The sequence below is a fragment of the Salmo salar genome, chromosome ssa09 (genome assembly GCF_905237065.1).
Source record: "Salmo salar chromosome ssa09, Ssal_v3.1, whole genome shotgun sequence".
In the NCBI taxonomy this organism is placed as follows: Eukaryota; Metazoa; Chordata; class Actinopteri; order Salmoniformes; family Salmonidae; genus Salmo; species Salmo salar.
Window position 1 is genome coordinate 98092727 of NC_059450.1, and position 6000 is coordinate 98098726.

General features: G+C 39.3%; 1 protein-coding gene across 1 annotated transcript in view; it reads right to left on the reverse strand.

The window, feature by feature from the left end:
• Positions 1-4646, reverse strand: part of LOC106612315 (catenin alpha-1) — a 244829-nt gene extending 240183 nt beyond the window's left edge. Inside the window, exon 1 of the mRNA XM_045724259.1 lies at positions 4342-4646. The gene's annotated coding sequence lies outside the window, so the exon portion shown is untranslated. The remainder of the gene's footprint in view (positions 1-4341) is intronic.
• Between the last annotated feature and the right edge of the window lie 1354 nt (positions 4647-6000).

The window sequence follows — 6000 nt, forward strand, 5'->3', positions numbered from 1 at the left end:
TGATAATCAGGATGCCCCGAGGGCCGTGCAGGGCTGGACCCAGGACCCTGTCTGCCGGGCCTACACTGAGGGGGCTGTCTCTCAATACACTGAGGGAGCTGTCTCTCAAATGTAACCCTATTACCCTACACAGTGCACTACTTTTCACCAGTAGTGTTCAATCAAAAATGCTAATGGGTAAAATAACATATCTTAATTAAGCAATAAGGCCGAGGGGGTGTGGTATATGGCCAATATATCACAGCTAAGGGCTGTTCTTATGTGGCACCATGGCATTTTTTTTGCCTTTACCTCTCTTATCTCACATCATTTGCTCACATTGTATATAGTCTTATTTATTTATTTATATATATATATATATTTTTTTTTTCTACCTCATCATTGATTGTATGTTGTTTTACTCCATGTGTAACTCTGTGTTTTTGTATGTTGTGGAACTGCTTTGCTTTATCTTGGCCAGGTCGCAATTGTAAATGAGAACTTGTTCTCAACTTGCCTACCTGGTTAAATAAAGGTGAAATAAATCAAATAAATAAAATGTGACACAACACGGACTGCCTGGATACAGCCCTTAGCTGTGGTATATTGGCCACATACCACAAACCGAGGTGCCTTATTGCTATTACACTGAACAAAAATAAACGCAACATGTAAAGCGTTGGTCCCATGTTTCATGAGCTGAAATAAGATCCCAGAAACTTTCCATACACAAAAAGCTTATTTCTTTCAAATGTGCACAAATTTGTTTACATCCCTGTTAGTGAGCATTTCTCCTTTGCCAAGATAATCCATCCACCTGACAGGTATGGTGGTATCAAGAAGCAGCTGATAAACAGAATCATTACACAGGTGCACCTTATGCTGGGGACAATAAAAGGCCACTAAAAAGTGCAGCTTTGTCACAACACAATGCCCCAGATGTCTCAAGTTGAGGGAGCACGCAATTGGCATGGTGACTGCAGTAATGTCCACCAGAGCTGTTGCCAGAGAATTGAATGTTCATTTCTCAAACATAAGCTGCCTCTGTTGCTTTAGAGAATTTGGCAGTACGCCCAACCAGCCTCAACCGCAGAACACGTATAACCACGACAGCCCAGGACCTCCACACCAGGCTTCTTCACCTGTGGGATCGTCTGGGGTTTTATGTTTTTAAATAATTAAAGTTCTACATTTGCTTTATGAGTAGTGCGTGACCCTAGGGTGGCAACACATACAATCTAAGTGATTTCAATGGGTATTTCTCCATTCTGATTGTTTTATATTGTTTCAATTCAACCCCAAAAGTCATAATTTATCCATTTTTGCATTTTAGATCATTTCCACACTGCCACATAGGGCTGCATGATATGGCCAAGTAATCTGGGCCTTATTTTTAACCAAATGTTGCAATTAGACTTGCAATTTAGAGCAAAACACTTGGGTTAACTGTTGGAATCATGGGAATAGAATGCCTATGCTAATTATACAGGTAGAATATAAAAGTGGGCACTTTGAATACAGTGTTTGACATGACAACGAATGAAAATGCCAGGGAGGAGTTATTGTGACAGGGTAGGAACTAATGTGTTGATAGGTGTTTCCTAGGGGACCCTATAATCTTTGGCTACATTGAATGTTCTCTTAGCTACTTCATGTAGCTAACATTCTTGCTTTGTGTTTACCTCTAATTTAGAAGACACTGTTGCACAAACATACTAATTTCAGTCTATACAATCACTGGTATTAGCAGGCTGTATAGCTAATTACGCTTGCTCTTACTCAGTGCATTTGTTAGCTAGCGATTAGCGGCTAACAAGATTTAGGAACAACTTGCTAAGAAAAGACAAACTAGCTGTTTGCAGATGTAAGAAACACAAGCCAATAGTGTACTTACAGAATGTTAGTAGATTTATATTAAGAAGCAAAGAGGCAACTGCATCATTGTCATCAACATTGTTACATATTCTGTATTGACCACGCAGACTGAAGCAAGTGTCTCGTGGTTGAGGAACATCAAATGCACTCCTTGAGTGACAGGGGGCTTGGCTAGGTCACTGTGGAAAGCGGCATAGAGAGATGACTGAAGTAGCGAACTATAAAAATGGACCTTACACACTGCGTATCACATTTATCAAACATTCAAATACCGGCATAGAAGGTAAAGTAAAAACCCAAACCAGTCCGTGCATCAATACTGGTATAATCGCAAAAAACAGTATACCACCCAGCCCTACTCCCCAGTGGGTGGGCCTAACTCTCCCAGGCCCACAGATGGCCGTGCCCCTGCCCAGTCAACTGAAATTCATAGAAGAGGGCCAAAGATCATTTATGTCAATTTACTGATTTCCTTAAAAAGGAACAGTAACTCAGCAAAATCTTTGAAATTGTTGCACGTTATGTTTATATTTTAGTTCTGTATAACTAGAGCAGTTAAAATAAGTGTCATACCCGTGGTATTTTTTATTTTAACTTTATTTAAAAAGGTAAATCAGTTAAGAACAAATTCTTATTTACAATGACGGCCTAGGAACAGTGGGTTAACTGCCTTGTTTAGGGGCAGAAAGAGAGATCTTTTACCTTGTCAGCTCGGGGGGATTCGATCTTGCAACCTTTCGGTTACTAGTCCAACTCTCTAACCACTAGGCTACCTGCCGCACCAACACGATCTGATATACCACAGGTGTAAGTCCAAAAAATATATTATAATAATAATAATAATAATAATAAAGCATTCAGGGCTTGAACCACCCAGTTTATAATTGAGTATATAATCCCAATGGTCCAAAACTCTTGTCTCTACAATAATCCATTCAAAAGTTATTGGGAGTTTTTAGCCTTGTAGGGTGACTATATCTTGGAAGATATTTATGCATTTTATTTTCTGGTTGAAAAATGCAGAATTCTGCATTAAAGGACATCTGTCAGGGGTCACGTGGAGACATGTAGTATTACCATATTTTAGTATATACTTTTCATACACATTGATAAATTCCTGGGTTTTTTAAATAGTTATTTTTTTTTAAAGATTTCTTACAAAAACATGTGCATCTCTGAAATGTCAACAGAGCACTGAGTATATACCAACCATTTTATTTTGAAATACTTTTACATTAAATTCAGCTCCTTGTCATGCTAATTTTGCTTTTTTGGGGGGGGGGGGCAGTTCAGCTGGGTTTAGAGAGTGGGGTAGGGGGTCATTAGTACAAAATGGCAAAATGTAGACCAAACCCAGTCGAGGGGGGAAATGTAAACCAATGAATTTATTTAGCCAGTTAACCAATTATTATTGACAATGACTGCCTATCCCGGCAAAACCCTAACGACGCTGGTCCAATTGTGCGCTGCTCTTTGGGACTCCCAATCACGGCCGATTGTGATACAGCCTGGAATCGAACCAGGGTATGTAGTGACGCCTCTATCATTCAGACAGCTGCGCCACTCGGTAGCCCCCTAAATCTATCCAGTTCAATTAGCTAGCTAGGCCTAAATACATAAAACAAATGGAGATAGTGATAAATCGTCTCTGGTGGGCCTATTTATAGAAAACTAGCTATGTTTACAATATGATTGGAGAAGACGTCCGATTGAGAGAACGTATCATATTGGGTTGCTCTGAAATATCTAGTCGAGAATATGGGGACGGCAGCAGTCAAGTGATTGAGCGTTACCTATTATTCCATTAAAAAGATCAAATGGAAAATTATATTTTTGTAAACTTTTGTCAGTTCAGGCTAGGAGCATCATTATTAATGCACTGATTACAACGGGAGTGTGCAACCTCTCCACCCAAACTGGCTGCGTTTGAACTGGGACATTGGTTATGAAATTAAGTTAACGCGAACTGGTTAGTTAGCTAACAAGTCTTTACTTAGCTAGCTTACAAACTAATGCTATGCCCTGGCTCGTTTAAATGTATAGTTTTGGCCTTACACCGGAGCTTGTTGTACGATAATGACAAACATTTGTGAGTTGGCGGCTAATTTAGCTAGCTAACTAAACAAACGACGTTCATGACAAGTGACCACATCTCACGAAACGTCAAAAAGAGTTACTGTTATAACTGTTGGAAGTTACCAACAAACAATGTAAAGTTGGTCAGTAAATTAACTAGTTAGTAATCTAACGTTACTACAGTATTTTCAACACCGTTTACTACTAACTAACCAGGTGTAACTAACGTTAGCTAGCACAATAACAGCGAGAATGACTGGGAGAGACCCCCGTACAATTGAGGTTCGTATTACGTTGAAACAATTAAAAACACAATTGTCAAAGTTCACGGACTAAAACGAGTAGACAACCAGCTACTTTTGTAACTAACGGAAGAAAAAAAAAAAAAATTAAATCACAGTTAAAACTTACCGAAAGACACAATACACTTGAAAACTTGTCCAGCTCAACAAACAACAACAACAAAAAATCACTTCAAAATGGTGGATTGAATCGGGAATCCGTCCAGTGATTCAAAGTTTTCCTTTTTTCCTTCGACTTGGAAAAGAAAGCTTCGATACTTTTTATTTGAAATGTTTGGTAAAAACTATTGAAAGACACAACATACGATAGATGTTGTAACAGAAAATGATTCCGATAAACGTTTCTGTTAATAACTGTTCTCTAAGGGCAGACCCGAGAGACTATGACCTGGACGAAAAGCCTTATCAGGTGTGGTGCTGAAATGTCAACGCTTTACCTTATAAGGATCTAATGAGGAATTTCCAACGAAACCTAATGCATGGAATTTCGTATTTATATTCTAGCTAATCGGTTTAGTTTGAGTAGCTATCCAATTTCCTCGGGGAAGTTTTACCACCATTATTTAATTGGACTTGTTTTTTTATAGCCTAACCAGTAGCCCATGAAAAAATGTAAATCAACATGAAACAACAAATTCAATGAAATAGACCAGGGGTTCTTAAACTTTTGTCAGCTCGACACACACAAATGAGAAATTGACCGTCCTCTCGTGTCCCAAATCATCCAACGACCCAAACTCAAATCTAGTTTCGGTATTGGCTTTTAGATTATAATGAATGGACATGGAGGACCTGATCCTAGATCAGCACTTCTCTACTATGTGACACTTTATGAATATTGGCCATGACCTTAAAAGGCCTTTGCAGACTGTACGATTTTTTTCCACGTCGTGGGTAAATTCTTAGGTCTTAAACGACTGTCGGACGTCTTGGCTTGTACATTGTGACAGGGTCTTGGTCTGCCATTAATAAAGGACGGCTACGTGAGTTCGTATGCCGCGTTCATTACAACTGGGAATTCGCATAAATACGAGACCAAAATCATGACGTCAGTGATCTTCAGGTCGGAACTCTTAAAAAAGAGGACCGAGTTCCCGCGTTGGTATTGCGAGTTGGATGAGCGTTCACATCAATTTTTCCCAATCTGAGCTCTTTTCCCCGCCACAGTTCCTTGTTGTTTTGAATATACTCTGGTCGGAAGTCGGAGATTTCCGAGTTCCAAGCTCCCAGTGGTTTTGAACGTGGCAGTAGGCTCCAACAAAATTCTAGTAGTATCAGAATTATTTTGCCTTTATCGTGGTCTGGCTTGTTTGACCAGCCGATCCCGGTGACTGACAAATATGAACAGGACTGAACTCGCGATCAAAACACAATGTCAACAACATAATTAGATCTGATAAATAGTTATCTTAATCCAGAAATACATAATATTACAAAGGCATAAGGTAATTAAAGTGAAATTGACCTCTGATCGCATCTGGCTAAGAACACACTAACAAACACATCCTCAGGAGTGAACACCTGAGCTTCACTTCAAGAGCTGTGGTGGAGATACAGGGTTTGACTGACAACTTTGAGAGTCACCTAAGAGTTTTAAACGTTCTACCACAGCCACCGTGTTATTTTAGAGAAACACATGTTTATATGTGAAAACTAAAGCAAAGTCTGCGACGCGTGCGCTGTTGAGTTTTGTCCGTGTGAGGAACATATTTGACTACCCAGCTTCAGATAAGAAATTACTTAGGTGTTTTTTGGTCTTACATATTAT